The 21,765-nt window shown below is 39.1% G+C and overlaps 1 long non-coding RNA gene across 1 annotated transcript; it reads left to right on the plus strand.

The window, feature by feature from the left end:
• The first annotated feature begins 656 nt into the window (after positions 1-656).
• On the plus strand, positions 657-14,326 carry LOC133097484 (uncharacterized). The gene is made up of 3 exons (XR_009702020.1): positions 657-703; positions 11,746-11,879; positions 13,963-14,326. It is a non-coding gene; the product is annotated as an uncharacterized LOC133097484 (long non-coding RNA).
• Positions 14,327-21,765: the final 7,439 nt, after the last annotated feature.

Here is a 21,765-nt window from a genome sequence, read left to right on the forward strand (position 1 = left end):
TCTAACACAAATTAAAACCACATTGCTATATCCCAGTAACTACACACCTATTGTAATGGAAAATGAGGATGACTGACAAGGGTGTGGAGGGAAAAATGTTTGGTACTTTCTTAAAAATTCAGATGTTTGTCTAGCTATTCCACTTCCAGCTACTTGTGCAAAATAAATGAAATCATACATCCGTGCAAAAACTTACACACAAATGTTCATAGCAGCATCATTTATCCAAACACTGAAAACAACCTGATGGCCTTGAACAGTTGAATGATCAACAAAATATGTTACATCTATGCAGTGGAATACTGTTCAGCCATACCAAGGAATGGAATACTTGTATCAGTGTTTCTCAACCTCAGCACTATGGGCATTTTAGTCAAATAATGCTTTGTTGTGAGGGCTGTTCTGTGCATTGTAGGATTTTTATCAGCATGCCTGGCCTCTATGTGCTAGATTCCAGTAACAACTTCCTGCTTCTGACCCACAATTGCGGCAACCAGAAATGTTTCCAGACATTGCCAAATGTTCCCTGTGGGGCAAAATCACCCCTGTTTGGTAGTCACTGATATAAACTTTGTCCCAGTAGCCTTGTTCAAGTATGTAATTTGTCCCTAATTCAATATCCTTTGCAGATGCAGATACTGCTCGGAAAAATCAATCAATCAATCAATCAAAGATTCTATAATCCAGTGGATTAAAAATAAAGGTATATACACTCAGAATTAACGAATAGATCTTGTAAATGATTTTTAAAGATTTTTTTGTTTTTTATTTTAATTTTATTTATTTTTTTACTGGGGTATAGTTGATAAAGAGTTTTTAAAAATATGCCTCCTTTGATTAATTTTTGGAACGTCCTTGATAGGTTTCCAAAATATTCAATTTTATCACTGTGCTTTAGGGAAAGCATTGCTTATATATTTTTAGAACCAATGTGTGTCTGTGCACTAGGTCTGTGAGTATTTGATGTGTAGTTCTAAGCAATTTAATCTTTTTAGAATTTTGTCATAACTCTAAACCTATCCATACAGTGTTTTATGGTTATGCATTCATTAGTTACACAATGTTGCTTAGGCTTGCAATTCCCTGTGATGTTGTGTACCTGAAGTTATTACAAGCTGCCCATAGAAATCAATATTGTTGTTTCCAGTAAATGTGATTAAATCAGAACAAGAACTGGGGATGGAATGTGATACAGGATTTGTCTATATACTTGATTTCAAAACGCCACTGAAGAGACACGGCTTTTTTAATCGATCCTGTTGCTCTTTGTGAAGGACGCTACATAAATATTTTCTAGAGGACGTTCCAAATAGGGCTCATAGACTGCGGAGGCAAGTGTGAGGATCTCCTGGGCATAGCAATCTCTAAATAAAGAGAAAAATACCTTTTTAAAATAAGGAAAAAAGTAATGAAACATGGCAAGATAAGAAACTACTCTTGAAAGAGCCACTGCCACCTATAAAAGAAAAAGTAAATAGTTTTGTTATTGAAATAATTATGATAAGACCTTTTAAATTCTCATTATCTGAACACTTCTTGATCTGAAAGATTTATATATATATTACATATATATATATATATTTAATAATTTACATTGCTTAAATTGTGACTTTCAGTCATAATATTAAAAAAAAAAAAAGGAAAGACACCTAAACACTATTATGTTTGGAGAAAGACCCTCTGGGAACCAGACAGGAAGACATGTTGCTTATGTGTAGAGCACGGAGAAAATTAACAGGTAAGAGAAAGATATCTCTTTTTCTCTCTCATATGTCAGAGGGGAATAAATAATCTATCCCCTTCAAGGTGAAGCCAAACAGTGTGGCCAATCATCATCTCTCATCATCTCTTAGGACACGAAAAAATATTACCAGGGGACAATAAACCATAGCTAATATTTGAACAATTGATTTAAAAATTCTTAAATCTACTCCTCAACTCCATTTCATTTTTTTTTTAGCAACTTTATTGGAGTATAATTGCTTTACACATCTTCTTTATCCATTCATCTGTTGATGGACACTTAGGTTGATTCCATGTCCTTGCTATTGTAAATAGAGCTGCAATGAACATTGTGGTACATGACTCTTTTTGAATTATGGTTTTCTCAGGGTATATGCCCAGTAGTGGGATTGCTAGGTCGTATGGTAGCTCTATTTTCAGGTTTTTAAGGAACCTCCATACTGATCTCCATAGTGGCTTTATCAATTTACATTCCCACCAACAGTGCAAGAGGGTTCCCTTTTCTCCACACCCTCTCCAGCATTTGTTGTTTGTAGATTTTCTGATGATGCCCATTCTAATTGGTGTGAGGTGATACCTCATTGTAGTTTTGATTTGCATTTCTCTAATGATTAGTGATGTTGAGCATCCTTTCATGTGTTTGTTGGCAATCTGTATACCTTCTTTGGAGAAATGTCTATTTAGGTCTTCTGCCCATTTTTGGATTGGGTAGTTTGCTTTTTTTGATATTGAGCTGCATGAGCTGCTTGTAAATTTGGGGGATTAATCCTTTGTCAGTTGCTTCATTTGCAAATATTTTCTCCCATTCTGAGGGTTGTCTTTTCGTCTTGTTTATGGTTTCCTTTGCTGTGCAAAAGCTTTTAAGTTTCATTAGGTCCCATTTGTTTGTTTTTGTTTTTATTTCCATTTCTCTAGGAGGTGGGTCAAAAAGGATCTTGCTGTGATTTATGTCATAGAGTGTTCTGCCTATGTTTTCCTCTAAGAGTTTTATAGTGTCTGGCCTTACATTTAGGTTTTTAATCCATTTTGAGTTTATTTTTGTGTATGGTGTTAGGGAGTGTTCTAATTTCATTCTTTTACATGTAGCTGTCCAGTTTTCCCAGCACCACTTATTGAAGAGGCTGTCTTTCTCCACTGTATATGCTTGCCTCCTTTATCAAAAATAAGGTAACCAAGTGTGCGTGGGTTTATGTCGGGGCTTTCTATCCTGTTCCATTGATCTATATTTCTGCTTTTGTGTCAGTACCATACTGTCTTGATTACTGTAGCTTTGTAGTATAGTCTGAAATCTGGGCGCCTGATTCCTCCAGCTCCGTTTTTCTTTCTCAAGATTGCTTAGGCTATTCAGGGTCTTTTGTGTTTCCATACAAATTGTGAAATGTTTTGTTCTAGTTCTGTGAAAAATGCCAGTGGTAGTTTGATAGGGATTGCATTGAATCTGTAGATTGCTTTGGGTAGTATAGTCCTTTTCACAATGTTGCTTCTTCCAATCCAAGGACATGGTATATCTCTCCATCTGTTTGTATCTTCTTTAATTTCCTTCATCAGTGTCTTACAGTTTTGTGCATACAGGTCTTTTGTCTCCTTAGGTAGGTTTATTCCTAGGTATTTTATTCTTTTTGTTGCAGTGGTAAATGGGAGTGTTTCCTTAATTTCTCTATCAGATTTTTCATCATTAGTGTATAGGAATGCAAGATATTTCTGTGCATTAATTTTGTATCCTGCTACTTTACCAAATTCGTTGATTAGCTCTAGTAGTTTTCTGGTAGCATCTTTAGGATTCTCTATGTATAGTATCATGTCATCTGCAAAGAGTGACAGCTTTACTTCTTCTTTTCCAATTTGGATTCCTTTTATTTCTTTTTTTCTCTGATTGCTGTGGCTGAAACTTCCAAAACTGTGTTGAATAATAGTGGTGAGAGTGGACAACTTTGTCTTGTTCCTGATCTTAGAGGAAATGGTTTCAGTTTTTCACCATTGAGAACGATGTTGGCTGTGGGTTTTTCATATGTGGCCTTTATTATGTTGAGGTAAGTTCCCTCTATGCCTACTTTCTGGAGGATTTTTATCATAAATGGGAGTTGAATTTTGTTGAAAGCTTTTTCTGCATCTATTGAGATGATCATATGGTTTTTCTCCTTCAGTTTGTTAACATGGTGTATCACATTGATTGATTTGCGTATATTGAAGAGTCCTTGCATTCCTGGGATAAACCCCACTTGATCATGGTGTATGATCCTTTTAATGTGCTGTTGGAATCTGTTTGCTGGTTTTTTGTTGAGGATTTTTGCATGTATGTTCATCAGTGATATTGGCCTGTAGTTTATTTTCTTTGTGACATCTTTGTCTGGTTTTGGTATCAGGGTGATGGTGGCCTCATAGAATGAGTTTGGGAGTGTTCCTCCCTCTGCTATATTTTGGAAGAGTTTGAGAAGGATAGGTGTTAGCTCTTCTCTAAATGTTTGATAGAATTCGCCTGTGAAGCCATCTGCTTCTGGGTGTTTGTTTGTTGGAAGATTTTAAAACACAGTCTCAATTTCAGTGCTTGTGATTTGTCTATATATATTTTCTATTTCTTCCTGGTTCAGTCTTTGAAGGCTGTGCTTTTCTAAGAATTTGTCCATTTCTTCCAGGGTGTCCATTTTATTGGCATATAGTTGCTTATATTAATCTCTCATGTTCCTTTGTATTTCTGCAGTGTCAGTTGTTACTTCTCTTTCTTCATTTCTAATCCTGTTAATTTTAGTCTTCTCCCTTTTTTTCTTGATGAGTCTGGCTAATTGTTTGTCAATTTTGTTTATCTTTTCAAAGAACCAGCTTCTTTTTTACTGATCTTTGCTATTGTTTCTTTCATTTCTTTTTCATTTATTTCTGATCTGATCTTTATGATTTCTTTCCTTCTGCTATCTTTGGGATTTTTTAATTCTTCTTCTCTAATTGCTTCAGGTGTAAGGTTAGGTTGTTTATTTGAGATGTTTCCTGTTTCTTGAGGTAGGATTGTATTGCTATAAACGTCCCTCTTATAACTGCTTTTGCTGCATCCCATGGGTTTTGGGTCATCGTGTATTCATTGTCGTTTGTTTCTAGGTATTTTTTAATTTCCTCTTTGATTTCTTCAGTGATCTCTTGGTTATTTAGTAGTGTATTGTTTAGCCTCCATGTGTTTGTATTTTTTACAGATTTTTTCTTGTAATTGATATCTAGTCTCATAGCATTGTGGTCGGAAAAGGCACTTGATATGATTTCAATTTTCTTAAATTTACTAAGGCTTGATTTGTGACCCAAGATATGATGTATCCTGGAGAATGTTCCATGAGAAGTTGAGAAGAAAGTGTATTCTGTTATTTTTGGATGGAATATCCTATAAATATCAATTAATTCCATCTTGTTTAATGTGTCCTTTAAAGCTTGTGTTTCCTTATTTATTTTCATTTTGGACGATCTGTCTATTGGTGAAAGTGGGGTGTGAAAGTCCTCTACTATGATTGTGTTACTGTCAATTTCCCCTTTTATGGCTGTTAGCATTTGCCTTATGTATTGAGGTGCTCCTATGTTGGGTGCATAAATATTTACAATTGTTATATCTTCTGCTTGGATTGATCCCTTCATCATTATGTAGTGTCCTTCTTTGTCTCTCATAATACTCTTTATTTTAAAGTCTATTTTGTCTGATATGAGAATTGCTACTCCATCTTTCTTTTGATTTCCATTTACGTGGAATATCTTTTTCCATCCCCTCACTTTCAGTCTGTATGTACCCCTAGGTCTAAAGTGGGTTTCTTGTAGACAGTGTATATACGGCTCTTGTTTTTGTATCCGTTCAACCAGTCTGTGTCTTTTGGTTGGAGCATTTAACCCATTTACATTTAAGGTAATTATTGATATGTATGTTTCTGTTACTATTTTCTTAATGGCTTTGGGTTTGTTATTGTACATCTTTTCCTTCTCTTGTGTTTCTTGCCTAGAGAAGTTCCTTTAGCATTTGTTGTAAAGCTGGTTTGGTGGTGCTGAATTCTCTTAGCTTTTGCTTGTCTGTGAAGATTTTAATTTCTCTGTGGAATCTGAATGAGATCCTGCTGGGTAGAGTAATCTTGGTTGTAGGTTTTTTCCTTTCATCACTTTAAATATGTCCTGCCACTCCCTTCTGGCTTGCAGAGTTTCTAATGAAAGATCAGCCATTAACCTTACACGGATCCCCTTGTATGTTCTTTGTTGTTTTTCCTTTGCTGCCTTTAATGTTTTTTCTTTGTATTTAATTTTTGATAGCCTGATTAATATGTGCCTTGGTGTGTTTCTCCTTGGATTTATCCTGTATGGGACTCTGTGCTTCCTGGACTTGATTGACTATTTCCTTTCCCATATTAGGGAAGTTTTCAACTATAATCTCTTCAAATATTTTCTCAGTCCCTTTCTTTTTCTCTTCTTCTTCTGGTACCCCTATAATTCGAATGTTGGTACGTTTAATGTTGTCCCAGAGGTCTCTGAGACTGTCTTCAATTCTTTTCATTCTTTTTTCTTTGTTCAGCTCTGTACTAGTTATTTCCACTATTTTATCTTCCAGGTCACTTATCTGTTCTTCTGCCTCTGTTATTCTGTTATTGCTTACTTCTAGAGAATTTTTAATTTCATTTATTGTGTTGTTGATCATTGTTTGTTTGCTCTTCAGTTCTTCTAGGTCCTTATTAAACGTTTCTTGTATATTCTCCATTCTATTTCCAAGATTTTGGATCATCTGTACTATCATTACTCTGAATTCTTTTTCAAGTAGACTGCTTATTTCCTCTTCATTTGTTTTCTCTGGTGCGTTTTTACCTTGCTCCTTCATCTGCTGTGTTTTTCTCTCTGTTCTCATTTTGCTTCACTTACTGTGTTTGGGGGTCTCCTTTTCGCAGGCTGCAGGTTCGTGGTTCTCATTATTTTTGGTGTCTGCCCCCCATGGATAAGGTTTGTTCAGTGGGCTGTGTAGGCTTCCTGGTGGAGAGGCCTGGTGCCTGTGTTCTGGTGGATGAGGCTGGACCTTGTCTTTCTGGTGGGCAGGACCACGTCCGGTGGTGTGTTTTGGGATGTCTGTGACCTTATTATGATTTTAGGCAGCCTCTCTGCTAATGGATGGGGTTGTGTTCCTGTTTTGCTAGTTGTTTGGCATAAGGTGTCCAGCACTGTAGCTTGCTGGTCGTTGAGTGGAGCTGGGTCTTAGCATTGAGATGGAGATCTCTGGGAGAGCTTTTGCCATTTGATATTATGTGGAGCCAGGAGGTCTCTGGTGGACCTCTGTCCTGAACTCGGCTCTCCCACCTCAGAGGCACAGGCCTGACACCTGGCCTGAGCACCAAGACCCTGTCAGCCACACACCATGTGTTCTTTAAGAACACTCTTAAGTAATATCCTGATTGCGTGTGGTACAACTTTACTTTCAAACTGAGAGTTGCACTGGATGGGATTTTTGCCTTCCCCAGATGGTTGAAGTTTACGATTTTTGTTTTTGGAAACCCCACCAACTCCTTATTTCTATTATTTTTTTTTCAAGAAAAGTATAAAGAGAGTTGGAGTGAAGGTGAGATTTGTGGTCAGGAAAGCCCTGGATGCCCTCCTTCTCCATCTTCCGCCTCTCTCTCTCTGATTAGTTCCTATCCAGCAGCCACATTTCATTCTTTAATCTGAACTACATGTCTATGTAAACTCTGCATAAACAGACCTGCCCTTTATGTTCTTGGAACTATGTAAAATAACAGTGTGACAACCTAAATTCTCCTAAGGATTCACAGAATATTGATATGTGAATTTTAGGAACCAATTTCTACCTTAGTTATAAAAGCCTGCCGAAATATTTTCTGTATGTTCCACATATTAACACTAGATTTTGGCTAGAGGTGTTTCCTCTATTATCAATGTCACCATTATTCCTTTGTGAAAAATGAAGGTTTGAAATATACTAGAGGGCTCCCCCTATTCAAGAAAAATATGTCTTCAAGTTCTGCCTACATAGGAAAGTATGTGCGTGGTATACAAGATAGAAAGACCTGTTGGTAGGTGAAAAAAATATATACATAACTTATTCTTTGAAGACTGGGAAATGATTGTGAAAGTAACTTATGGGCAGAATAATTCATTTGTATGTTAACCAAAATTTTAGTAACAGAGACCTGATTGAAATAAAGAGTGCTTATTTGGGTTTATTAGGTCTGGGAGGCACAGATTCAAGAGACACTTGAATTGTTGTTCCACTGATTACAAAATGGGGGAGGCTTATGAAGGCAAAAACTGCAAGGCCACAATTAGTTACATGAATTTTTGGCCAAGAATTATAATCGGAGCTGGAAAGAAGTAAGGGTGCTCATTAAACAAGAATTGATTGGAATCCAAAGTAGTTGCATAGTTACAAGGGGGAATAACCTTGAGATACAAGGTTGCAGCTAGCAAATGCTGTTTTACAAAAAGCTAATGTCCTGGGTTCAGTTGAGTTCACAGAAAGTTCAAGTTCTCAGTGGTGTGAGGATGTGACGGAGGCCAGATCCCCAATGGCCACCCACCTCCATTTTGTATGCTTGAACTCTGATTACTCCATTATAATTTCAATCTGTCATCATGTATAATTTGTATTGATTGTTGGGAGGCCTAGAGTCAAATTTGCTGTCCACCAATAGATCTGTGCAGGGTTTTATGCCGTGCAATTCTGTACTGAATGCCTCTGGCCTCACCTTACTCTGAGATCCAGCAGAGGAGCAGCATATGGACGTGATGCTGGTGTGTGAAGTGAGGGTCTGTTCTTTGATGGCTTCAATTTTCTTAATAAAGTAAGTAGCAAGGTTATTGATGGGGAAGGAGGTACTGAAGGCTGAGAAAGGAGGAGAAGATGTGGGATATTTGTGTAGGACACTGGGAGACTGAATGGACCAGAGAATCACAGTGTGATTGCCAGGCAGTGTTGAGCCGCTCAAGGTGATCATGGCTGACATGAGACCTGTTGCAGGAATTGTGTGGGTTTTCTCCAGCCATGTTCAGTTTCCTGGATTCAGATGAAATAAAGGTGTATTGTTGGATTTAATGAGTATGAGGGCTGTGGTGTCACCCAGCAAATGCAGAGTAGCAAGAAGAAAGCAAGGGCTTTGAAGGAATGCATTCAATGGGGTGGCTGTGTTTGGCAGGGGCTTCCTCCAGAGAGCTCAAGGGGAGAGGACAGCACGTGTGAGGGGCAGTGAATAGTTGGTCCAATCAATGGAGTTGAGGTCCCATTGGGTCAAAAGGCTTGTGGAAATTGGAGGATTAGAGAGAATGACTTGGAAAAACAAAAAGTGTTGGTCAGAGAATGGGAGACAGGAAGCTGGGATCCTGGAGGAGTTCCAGCTATGGATCTGGGCCAGCCCTTCACAGCCTTTTCAAGTGCATGTAAATCACCTGGGAATTGTATGAAAGTGCAGGTCTGAGTCCGTAGGTCTGGGGTGAAGTCCGAGATTTTGCATTTTTAAAGAAAGTTTTTATTTATTTATTTTTGGCCACACCACGCAGCTTGTGGGATCTTAGCTCCCCGACAAGGCATCGAATCTGCGCCCCCTGCATTGGAAGCGCAGAATCTTACCACTGGACCACCAGGGAGGTCCCAGATTTTGCATTTTTAACAAGCTCCCAGGTGGTATTGACACTGCTGACTTGGGAACTCCACTTGAAGTGGGGAGACCAGGTCTGGCTGTGGTTTGGGGACAGGTCATTGAAGGAGAGGATTCCCAGCACCCAAAAGGCCAGGGGTTGGAAGAGCTTGTGCATGCATCGAAATTGCCAAAATTAAGATGTGAGCAACTGTGAATTCAGAGCTCAAGTTCAGAAATGTGGGGCAGTGGCCAGAGCTGGAGGCCACAGCAATGAGGGTCAGCAGGTGATTTAGTCTGATGATGTGAGATCCAAAGCTGGGAGCTTTAGGGAAGTGGGAGGGAACATGGTCTCAAAACAATGGAGAGAAGCAGGGGGAACATCATCCAACAACCAGGCTCAGGGTGCCAGGGCTCTGGCCAAAAAAGTTTCTCTTGGGAGTGTCCTGGGAGAGTTATTGCAGCAAGAAGGTGATGGGGGAAGAGCATGAGTTTTTGCTGATGGATTCCAGAGAACATAGTGGGAAGGTTTAGGGTTTCTTTTTTTTTTTTTTTGATGTAGACCATTTTTAAAGTCTTTATTGAACTTGTTACAATATTGCTTCTGTTTTATGTTTTGGGTTTTTGGCCCGGAGACATGTGGGATCTTAGCTCCCTGACCAGGAATCGAACCCACACCCTCTGCATTGGAAGGGAGAGTCTTAACCACTGGACCTCCAGGGAAGTCCCAGGTTTGGGGTTTCATGAGGGATGAGAAAAGGGAACAGATTCGCTGGGAGGAGTACAGAATGTGATGTGGGATGACCTGGGGGGCTCCAGAGCTTCTCGAGGTGACTGACAGAGAAAGGCAGGAGAGGAGTGCTGCCGGTTCCAGCAGAGGGAGGTGGTCTGTGAGTGTGGGAGTCGGGGGCGTTGTGAGTGGAGGTTGGTGTGAGGTTGAATTGGTTAGTGGAGCTGGGAAGGGCTGGGAGACCTAGTCCCAGAGCAGGGACTCTCCCTAGAGCCCTTGCTGCTTTGATTTCCATTCTGGGGTGTGTGTGTGTGTGTGTGTGTGTGTGTGTGTGTGTGTGTGTGTGTGTGTGTTTGATTATTTACTCCTACTTCCTTAAAATATGTCTTGGTAAAGCAGTTCAAGCTATTTATTTGGCAAGGGAAACAAGCCAAGGGTATGAATAACTAGAATTAATAGAATTAAATTCTCCTAATTCCTTTTAACAAGGAATATTATTGAGGGCTGTGAGGACCCAGCTTTCCAACTGCATTCACTGGGCACAGGTCAAGGGTGTGGATCGCTGCCTCTCAGCTGCCTTGTAGCTTGGGCTAAAATAGATACAACTTATATCTGAAGTTGTGAAGTTCCAAGTCAAATTCAAGAAAGCATAAGACATTTTAAAATCACTTTGATATGACACATTCACAGTGTAAAATTTCTGAACATAATTGGCCCAAGAGTCACTACATCATTTAAAATTAGACCATAGTCATTTGCCGGGGTGCACCAGACAATTGCCTTCACAGCAGCTTCACTGAAGCAGAAGCAGGGCTGGGTCTCAATTAGGAAAGCAAGATCGGCTGACAAGGCAACGTTCCAGAAATGGTTGGGCTGGCTCTGCCCTTTCGAGAGCCATCAAAGTTCTAGCAGGGCTTCAGCAAAGCTCTGCTCAGCACAGATGCAGTCAGGCCTCAGGATTTGTGAAAAGGACCTGAGGTGCATTATAGAAAAACAGAATAACGGAAACCACTTACACAGTCTGGCACTAGCTCAGTGCTTTCACAGAATTCCCCAATTCAGATTTCTCCACACTTTGGGGTTACAGTGTCAATGTGCTCCAGCAAAGACCGCCAGAAACACACCTGTATGAACGAGCTGGGCTTGTTACTTATTGGAGAGAGAGTGAAGCTCACCACTGTTTCCAGTGGTAGGAACAGTGTAGGGCCTACCTACACTGTAGGGCCTCTCAGTAAAAGGGGGTTAGATAGAAACTGTTACAGGATTTGGGCTTTGGTTGGGTTTAGAGCTAAAGAAGCAGGGTTCACTCTAGAATGGGTGCTGTCAGAAAGAGGGACAACTCTGTGATTGGATATCTCAATAAATCTGATCTGTAGAGAGAACCGACTAGAGTGAGGATAAAGGGGTGGTAATTGGCAAAGAAGCACATACATTAGCCAGGAGAGAGAATGTTTGATGTTTTGTGGGTTGTACAGTGACTCTATCTGTGTTTAGACAAATTGTGAAGTACCTTGTTTTATCTCACCTTGTTGTGGTCTCACAGTGACCTTGTCTGCTGTTGGTGCTTGTCAGTTTGTTTGTGTCCAACAGGAGAACACCTCGGCCCACGGACGATCGCCAGGCCAGCTCCTAACCACGCTGATGGCTGCTACTAAGTTCCTGAATGTCAAGGGCTATTTTCTTTCTCAGGCAGCACTGCCTAAACCCCAGCAACAGAAGGAGGGAGGGCTGCACGCCAGGCTGGGGCTGTCTCATTTTGGAGAGAAACCCCGAGGAATTGGAGGATTCTCAATTTGAACCTGGCCTTCCGGGTGCTTATGAAGGTATGTTTATCAAGATAGGAGATTGGATTAGATTGGCCTGGATTATAACTTTTGAACGTTTTAGACCTTTAACACATGAACCTTTATTTTCACTCTTGCCTTGGGCCATACAAATGTTGGGGATATGTGGCAAGGTGGGTACAGTGACACCTGAAGAGTCTGGGTCACTGAATATACAACCCACTCCCTTAACCAACTAGCTTTAACCCTTCTCTAGAAGGCAACCTGGGGGAAAAGAGTTCACACTGTGAGAATAAACGCAGCAATGTGCAAGACCCAAGGAAGCTCCCTACCTTGGCAGTGGGCTTTCCATCTGGCATGTTGCCCAGCAGCAAGGGCCCAGGGGTGGGGGAAGGAGGGGCTCAAATCGCTCAAGGGCAGGGAGGAGCACCCACTGGCAAAATGAGCCTGGGGGGATGTGAGCCTGGTGGAGAACTGGAAGCCAAGCCCCTGCTTAAGGATTCTGGAAAATGGGCTCCAGGTTGGTGGTGAGGGTCTTTCAGGTTTTTTTAGAAAAGCAAAAAATCTGTTATTGGTTAAATGATGATTCAGCCAATTTCTAAATGATGGTAGTTAAGTGACTTAAAATATTAACATATAAGCAGTGCTGACAAAGTAAGCTCTATCTAAGGGCTGGATTTGGCCAGTTGGCAACTATTTGGCATCTTGGAGAATAAAGACCCGGTTTGGAGAGTTCTGGGCAGTATGGTGAGATCACAGTCCCATCCTATTGGAGAACTGAAGAGAAACAGCATCTGAGCACCGAGCTATGGACAGCCAGATGGCTGCAGTGCCACCTTCTGTCTTGGGGCTCTTTCAGTGGGGTTGGACTAAAGGAGGGCTGAGCCTAGAGATGGGGGCAGGAGACAGGGAAGGCTGCTGGGGTGTGGAAGTGAGGAGATGGGCAGCACTCGGGTGTTTGCAGCCTCCATGGCAAACCAAGGCCACCTAGAGACCTGGTCCTGCCAGCAACTCTTGGGTTCATCTTGTCTAGGCATATGTGTCGGACCACATCAGCATTGCTGCTTAAATCACATCAGAAAAAAGTCACTTAAATTATTTTAATTGTTCCCTTAGGAAAATATCCAATTTATTTGTAGGTGAGAAGACTCACTGTCAATTTTTTAGTGGCCCAATCTTTGCAACAGGTTTTGAGAATCCCTCACTTTGTAAGTTTTGGTGGAAGGCCAAGCCAGCCTCTGGCTCCAACCCCATAATCTCTGACTCACCTTCTAAAGCCCCTTCTCGCTTGTCCAGGGGCTGGAGTTCAGTGAGTCCCAGAGCAGGTGACCAGGAGCAGCAGAGAAATATATGTCAGGCAGCAGCAGGAGGGTTCCGAGCAGCAGTGGTGGATGGTGGTGCTGTAGCAATGGGCGAGCTGCATTGCCACATGGGACCCCTCTGTCCAGTGCCTTGGAGACTGGTCCTTGTGACCTCTGTTTCTTAAAACTATCACCCTTGACAAAAACGATTGTTTTAAATTATTTTCTACTCCATTATTGATTAAGATTTTTATCTTGAAGATCTGACTGCAGGTTTACATGGAAGTGGTTAGGTTAATGAACTTGGAATCCATAGCCGGATTTGTTACTAACTTGTTCTTTTCTCTGTGTTGTTGTTGGATTCCTTTTGCTCTCATCAACACACCAGTGTTTTGGTCTAGCATCTCCTGGTAGGGAGTTCTATGTATCCAATTAGATAGTTGTCCGAAGTTTGGTTCTATCTTCCTTATCTTTACTCCTCTCCCAAGGAGGTCCTTATTTCTGCTTCTGCCACCCACACACCTCCCTCCTTGCTCTGCACCCACTGTTTCCCTCTGAGAACAAGGCCTTTCACCTCTCCACCTGTTCAAACCTGCCCAGTCTTATTTCTTCAATAAATTCCTTTTGCTAAGAGCTACTGGCAACATTGATCATACTCTATTCTGTAATGTTTATTGTATTTGTAACTCATACAATGTAAACGGAAGAAAGATTAACTAGTAAAACCTCTGGATTACTGTTTCTGGGGAGATACTTGATAATGTGTTATATGTAGAATTGGAGTTTCAATTTCAGCAATAATAAATTCTTCCTACAAACAGAGGCATAAGAGAAATCACTCCTCCTTCTGCAGAGCTTAGAGGATTTGAATGGTGGTCAAAAGGAAGCAGCACCATAAAGACCAACAGCAAGAGCTTCATCCCAGCCATGAACACTGATGGTTTGATGATAAGGAGAAAGCATGCAAAGAAATGCACAGGTGGAGATCAACTGAGGCAGACCTCGTACCTAAAGCCTGTATTTTGGACAAATGCATAACCAAACAAGTGTGTTCTGTGGTTAGAATTCTTGCCATGAATGAGAAATGCCTGCTAGGTAGATGGTATCAGACCATTTGCCTATTATGATGTGAAGGAAGTCCCACAACATGCCTTTCTGGATTAACATCTAAGGCTTCCAAGTTGAAACAGGGAATGGACAATTAGAATCTTGTCCATTCATATGATGGAATGTTATGCTATTTTCAAATATATCCTAGATCTATATTCATCAGCATGAACAGGTCTTTAAAAGATGATATTGGGGGGAATAAAGTATGTTGCATAATATTTCACTGAATATGACTCTATTTTAAACCTAAAACAGAATTACAAACCAGTAATATAGATGGATATGTATACATAGAAATATGTAAAAGTACATTTGCATCTCTAAAATGAAGGGATATAAAGAGAATTTTAACTTTGTTAGTGATATTTTATTTCTTTAATTAAAAAGTAGAAGCAAATATTACAAAATAATTTTTAATTTTTTCCTTCTGGGTAAAAGTACATTATATTAATTTCTGCACTTTTATGAATAGTAATTTTCATGTAATAATTCTTAGAATCCCATTTCATTTCTCAAAGTGATTTTTTTTTTTTAGGTAATTAGACTTGAGCCTCTTGAGTGTTCAGCGTGGAACTCCAGCTCACGGAGCTCTGATCTTGAGACAAATGAAAATTAAGGCTTTATAGTAAAGTGAGATAGAAAGGCAGACCCCATCAGGACAGGGACCCCTGGGACAGGGATTAATGAGCACATTTACCCCTTGTCACTACAGGTTTCTAAGGACCTTAGCAATCCATGAGCAACCACTGCTAGGAATGAAAGAAAATTCCTTGGAGGTCAGAGATCTCATCCTCTGGTGAGAAGAGACATTTAAAAAAAAAAACTAAACTAAACTAAATAAATATGTATTAGCAAAGAACAAAAAAAAGTTACTTAAGGATTTTTAAAATGGTAAATTATAAGATTTATGTTGTGAATTAAGTACCACATTCCCCCTATCTCCCATGGGCAGTATTGTATAACATAAAACATAAAAGAAAATAACCCCTTTTTATCTTACTAACAATCAGATTGATTTCCTGTGATCCTAATAACACTGTGAAATGGGTTTGCCTCTCCAAGTATGCTGGGACCTGAAATGGAAGAGATAAGGAGAAGGTTGTTTCAAGCAGAGAGTCAGAATGAGGAAATGTAAATGTGAAGGATAAGTAAATAGAGAGTGCCCCACAGTGCCTACTGGTGTCACATTTTGTGGTGGTGGTGGTAGTGGTGGTGGGGAAGCTGGAAACTCTGCTAAGGAGTGCTGACTTCATGCCACAGCAAATCAAGTAGGGTGCAATCGTTCACTCCTATCTACACCCTGAGTCACTTCCATCTGTTTTGTTTTTTTTTTCTTTCCATCTGTTTTCTCTTCCTTTTGTACAGAAATTGCTCTAGCCAGGATGAATAATGGCCTCCCTGAAGCTTAATCCATTAGATAATTTTAAGTTGTGTTATGACCTCCAGGCAGCATTTGATAGCATTGGTCATTATCTTCTAGAAGTCCTCTCTTCCTTTAAGCTTCCATGATTCCATATTGCATTGGTGTTACTGTGACCTCTATGATCACCTCATTGGGCATCTTTCTTAGGCTCCCCTTTTTGAGCTGCCCTTAAACGTTGATGACCAATAATTCTTCCTATACATGCCTCATAGTATACCTAGGTTGTCATCTCTATTTCCATGGCGTTAATCATCATATATACTCTGATGTCTTCTAAGTGTCTGTCCTTAGACTAGAACTCCTTCCTGAGTCACAGTGCCCTGTAGACCATGTGCTGGTCAGGTCCATAAAACTCTCTAGGGCAGACAGTTGTGGCCTCACTCACCACCTCTCACAGCAGCCAAGTAGGAACCTTCTGTCTGGTAATCTCAGATACTTTGAACACATGGAGGGGGATCAGACAGAAGGAGCCCTTCTCTCTTGCTGCACATGGTGCCTGGGAGGAACACCAGGTCCTGAATTCCCTTGTTGCAAGGGAAGCAGTTTGATCAGGTTTGGAAAGAAAAAGCACAATGCAGTAAGATGCCCTTTTTAGAATAACACATAAAATGGAAAGTAATATTGAAGTTAAACAGAGATAAAGATACACCAATTAAAAGAAAAGAAAATAGAGGGTACAATGTTAATATTTAATAATGGGAGATTTGTCTGAAGAACTAAGTGAGACATATAATTACAAATGCATAATCAACCAAGAAGATATATCAAAACATGCATTAAACAATGGGGTGACCAAATACTGATTGCAAATAGGCCTTGACAAAAATAAAAATAATTATAGTCTGAAATGTTAGTACACACTCTTTTGGAAATGCACTTACTGAATAAAAGAAGACAGAGTGATGTCAGCATCATGTCAAAATGAGACTCTCACATTATCTTTTCCCTTCAATCTATATCCAGTAACTCAACAAGGACCCAACACACCAGGATGCTGGAGAATCCTACACATCTGTACATCTACAGGTGGGCAGACTGAAACGCATAGAGGAGACAAAACTGGTGAAACAGCAGAGGTGGTACCTGCAATCCTGGTCCTCTAGGCACGGCAGCTGAGCCTGAAGCCCCAGAGAACCTGGTAGCAGCAGGGTTGGTGATGCACATGACTCCAGCCACTCTGCTGCAGCTGCATTCATGGCCTCAAGTATCTGTGCAACAACAGCCGTGGGGCCTGATACCCCCTCCTTCCGCTGCAGAGATGTCCAAGACCCTGGGCCCCTGTTCCCCTCCAAGCCCCACAGCCACGGATTCTGAGGAACTGACAATTCCAGACACAGCAGAAGCACCCATGAGATGCTGGCTCCCCCCATCCCCTTCCCCTGTGGCAGGGGTCCTGCAACTCAGGAGACAGAAGAAGAGCCCACCATCCCCGTACCCCAGGTGGCAACACCAGCAAAACCGGCAGCAGCAAGGCATGAACAATCCCAGAGGCACAAGCACTGATAAGAAGGACATGAGGCAATACCTCTGACAGAGGCTGTGGAGGATGGAAAGTGCCTCCCAAATATAATCAGAGGCAGCTCAGGTAAGATAAAACAAAAACATGTCCTATAGTGCCCCTATTGGAAGACAAAAGAAGACCTCTAATTTCTAATCTGTTGAATCATTAGAATCATGTAGAAAGGTGTCCACTACTTCACATGAGCCAGAAGAGGAACGACTCATCAAGCACCATAAATAAACACAGTGACAATGTACCACAAAAAGAAAATGACAATTCTCCAGAAACCAAGATTAAAGTCACAGAATATTGCAATCTAACTTATAAAGAATTCAAAATAGCTGCCACCAAGAAACTCAGTGAGCTACAAGAAATCTCAGAAAAGCATTTGAAATGAATTCAGTAATAAAATTAATGAACGAAGGAATACTTTACCAAAGAGATTGAAATGCTAAAAAAGAAACAAACATAAATTCTGGAGCTGAAGAGCTCAATAAATAAGATGAAGAATACATAGGAAAGCACTGGAAATAGAGCAGACCATACAGAAGAGAGAATTAGCAAGTTTGAAGAAATGATACAAGTAGAAGAGGGGAGAGAATCAAGATATTAAAAAAATAAGGAAATTCTATGAGAGCCATTAGACTCTTTTAGGAAGGGCAACATTAGAGTAATGGGCATCCCAGAAGCAGAAGAGAGGGAGAAGAGAGCAGAGAGGTTATTTAAAGAAATAATAGCTAAGAACTTCCCAAACATGGGGAAAGAATTGGATATACAAATCCATGAAGTTAACAGAACACCTAATTATCTCAACACAAAAAGACCTTCTCCAAGACATATTATATTAAAGCTGTCAAAATCAATGACAAAGAAAGAATTTTAAAGGCAGCCAGGGGAAAAATGATGGTAACCTACAAAGGAAGCCCTGTTGGGCTATCAGCAGATTTCTCAGCAGAAACTCTACAGGCCAGGGGGAAGTAGAATTACATTCTCAAAATACTGAAAGATAAAAACTGTCAGACAACAATACTCTACCCTGCAAAGTTATTATTCAGATATGAAGGAGAAATAAAGATCTTCCCAGACAAACAAAAGCTGAGGGAGTTCATCAACACTAGACCTGCCTTACAAGAAATGTTGAAAGGAACTCTTCTCTCAAAAACAAAAAGGCAAAAGTACACAAAACTTTGAGTGAGGTGATAACTAGACAGACAGAATTAGAAAGTTGCAACTCTATATAAGAATAGGTTTTTAAACACTTTATTACAGCACAAAGATTAGAGGGAAAAAAGCAGGAAAAAAATAACTATTCCTACTTCAATTTGGTAACAAACTCACAATATAAAAAGGGATAATTTGAGACAACAAAAACATAAAAGGGGAAGAGGCAAAGGATAGAACCCACGTAGGTAAATGAAGATATGATGCTCTCACACACAAAGGACTATTTTATCTATGAGACATTTTATAAAAACCTCATGGTAACCACAAAACATGAATCTAGAGCAGAGACATGAAACATGAAAAAAGGAAACTGAGGAAAACAGAGAAAACCACCAAATCAAAATGGCAGACAGAAACACAAGGAAAAGGAAACAATGGAGATATAGAGCAACCAGAAAACAAAAGATAAAATGTCAGTACTAAGTCCTCAACTATCAATAATCACCCTAATTGTAAATGGGTTGAATTCACCAATCAAAAGACTCAGAGTACCTGGATGGATTAAAAAACAATATCCAACTATATGCTGCATCCTGGACACTCACCTCAGCTCTATAGACAAACAGGTTCAAAGTAAAGGGAAGAAAGATGATACTCCAAGCAAATATTAGCCAGAAGGAAGTAGGTGTAGCCATACTCATATCAGACAAAATAGACTTCAAGCCAAAAAAATGTAACAAGAGACAAAAATGGACAGTATATAATAGTAAAGGGGCCAACTCATCAAGAAGATATAACAATGATTAATATAGATGCACTTAACATAAGAGCATCAAAATGTATAAAGCAATTATTAACAGACCTAAGGGGAGAAATTGATCACAACACAATAATAGTAGGGAATTTTAACACCCCCTTATACTTCAACATGATAAAGGACCTATATGACAGATCCACAGCTAACATAACACATAATGGTGAAAATTTGAAAGCTATCCCTCTAAAATCAAGAACAAGACAAGGATGCCAACTTTTGCCAGGCTTATCCAACATAGTATTGGAAGTCCTAGGCAGAGCAGCTAGTCAAGAAAAAGAAATAAAAGGTATCCAAACTAGAAATGAAGAAGTAAAACAGTTACTATTTGTGGATGACATGATTTTATACATAGAGAACCCTAAAAACTCCACCAAAAATTATTGGAAATAATAAACAAACACAGTTAAGTCACAGGGTACAAAATCAACATACAAAAATCTGTTGTGTTTCTATACGCTAGCAATGAGCTAGCAGAAAGAGAAATTAAGAAAAGAATCCCATTTAAAATTGCATCAAAAAGAATAAAATACCTAGGAATAAATTTAACCAAGGAGATGAACGACTGAAAACTATAAGATGTTGTTGAAAGAAATTGAACTAAGCACAAATGAATGGAGAGATATTCTGTGATGTTGGACTGGAAGAATTAACATTATTAAAATGTCCATATTATCTAAAGCAATCTACAGATTCAATGTAATCCCTATCAAAATCCCAAGGACCTTTTTCCACAGAAATAAAACCAAAAATTCTAAAATCTGCATGGATCCACAAAAGATCCTGAGTAGCCAAGGCAATCTTAACAAAAAAGAACAAAGCTGGAGGTATCATATTCCTTGATTTCAAGCTATTAAATAGCTATAGTAATCAAAAGAGTATGGTATTAGCAAAAAACAAGCAAACAACAAAACAAAACAAAAACACCCCACCAAATACATAGCTAAAAGGAACAGAATTGAGAGCCTAGAAGTAAATCCACACATATATGGACAATTAATTTCTGACAAAGAAGGAAAGAACATATAATGGAGAAAGGATAGTCTTTTCAATAAATGGTGTTGGGAAAACTGGATAGTCACATACAAAAAGGAAAAAAGGAAAAAGAAACTAGGCCACTGTCTCACACCATACATAAAAATCAACTCAAAATGGATTAAAGACTTGATTGTGAGGCCTGAAACCATAAAACTTCTAAAGGAAAACATAGGCAGTATGTACTTTGACATTGGTCTTAGCAATATTTTTCTGGCTATAACTCCTGAGGCAAGGGAAGCAAAAGCAAAAATAAACAAATTGGACTACATCAAACTAAAAGGCTCTGTACAGCAAAGGAAACCATCAGCAAAATGAAAAAACAACCTACCGAATGGGAGAAGATACTTGCAAATCACAAAGGGTTAATATCCAAATATATAAAGAACTTATATGAACAATATCAAATTAAAACAAACAACCTGATTAAAAAATGGGCAGAGGATCTGAATAGACATATATCCAAAGAGTACATACAGATGGCCAGCAGGCACATGAAAAGATGCTCAATGTCACAAATCATTAGGGAAAGCAAGTCAAATCCACAATGAAATATCACCTCACACCTGTCAGATGGCTACTATCAAAAAGTCAAAAAATGACAAGTGTTGGCAAGGATATGGAGAAAAGGAAACCCTCATACACTGTTGGTGGGAATGTAAGTTGGTCTATGGGAAACAGTGTGGAGATTCCTCAAAAAATTAAGAATAGAACTACCATATGATCCAGCTCTCCCATTTCTGGGTATTTATCCAAAGAATATAAAAACACTAATTTAAAAAGATATATGCACTACTATGTTCATTGCAGCATTATTTATAATAGCCAAATATGGAAACAACCTAAGTGCCCATAAACAGATGAATGGATAAAGAAAATGTGATATACATATACAATGGAATACTACCCACCACTAAAAGAAGATGAAATCTTGCCATTTGTGACTGTGTGAATGGCCCTTGTGAAATAAGAGAAAGACAAATATCATATGATTTCATTCATATGTGGAATATAAAAAACAACAAACAAAAAAAGAAATGAACAAACCAAACCAAACAAACACATATGTAGATACAGAGAACAGAGTAGTGGTTACTAGAAGGGAAGGGATGGAGGGAAGGGTGAAATGGGTAAAGGGAATCAACTGTATGGTGATGGAAGGAAACTAAAGTTTTGGTCATGAACATGCTATAGTGTATACAGAAATAGAAATATAATGCTATACACATGAAATTTATATAATGTTACAAAGCAGTTACCTGAATAGGAAACAAATTAAAATTAAAAAAATTAAAAAGTTCTGGAAACCACTGAACTTAAGAAGAAAAAGAAGGAAAAATAAGCATGCATGTTGAAGATTCAAATCATTTAATCAAGTCATATTTAATAAAGATATAGTATGTAATACACTCTAACAAAGAATACACATTCTTTATGTCCATAGAGGATTTATAAAAATCCATCATTCTTCTTGATACAAAGAAAATTCTTATTAAACACCAAAGCCAAAATTCAAATTAAGAAATTGCAAAATAAAATAAATAAATTGGAATAAAATAAGAGTAAGATATAAAAGC

Source organism: Eubalaena glacialis, chromosome 9 (assembly GCF_028564815.1).
Source record: "Eubalaena glacialis isolate mEubGla1 chromosome 9, mEubGla1.1.hap2.+ XY, whole genome shotgun sequence".
Lineage (NCBI taxonomy): Eukaryota > Metazoa > Chordata > Mammalia > Artiodactyla > Balaenidae > Eubalaena > Eubalaena glacialis.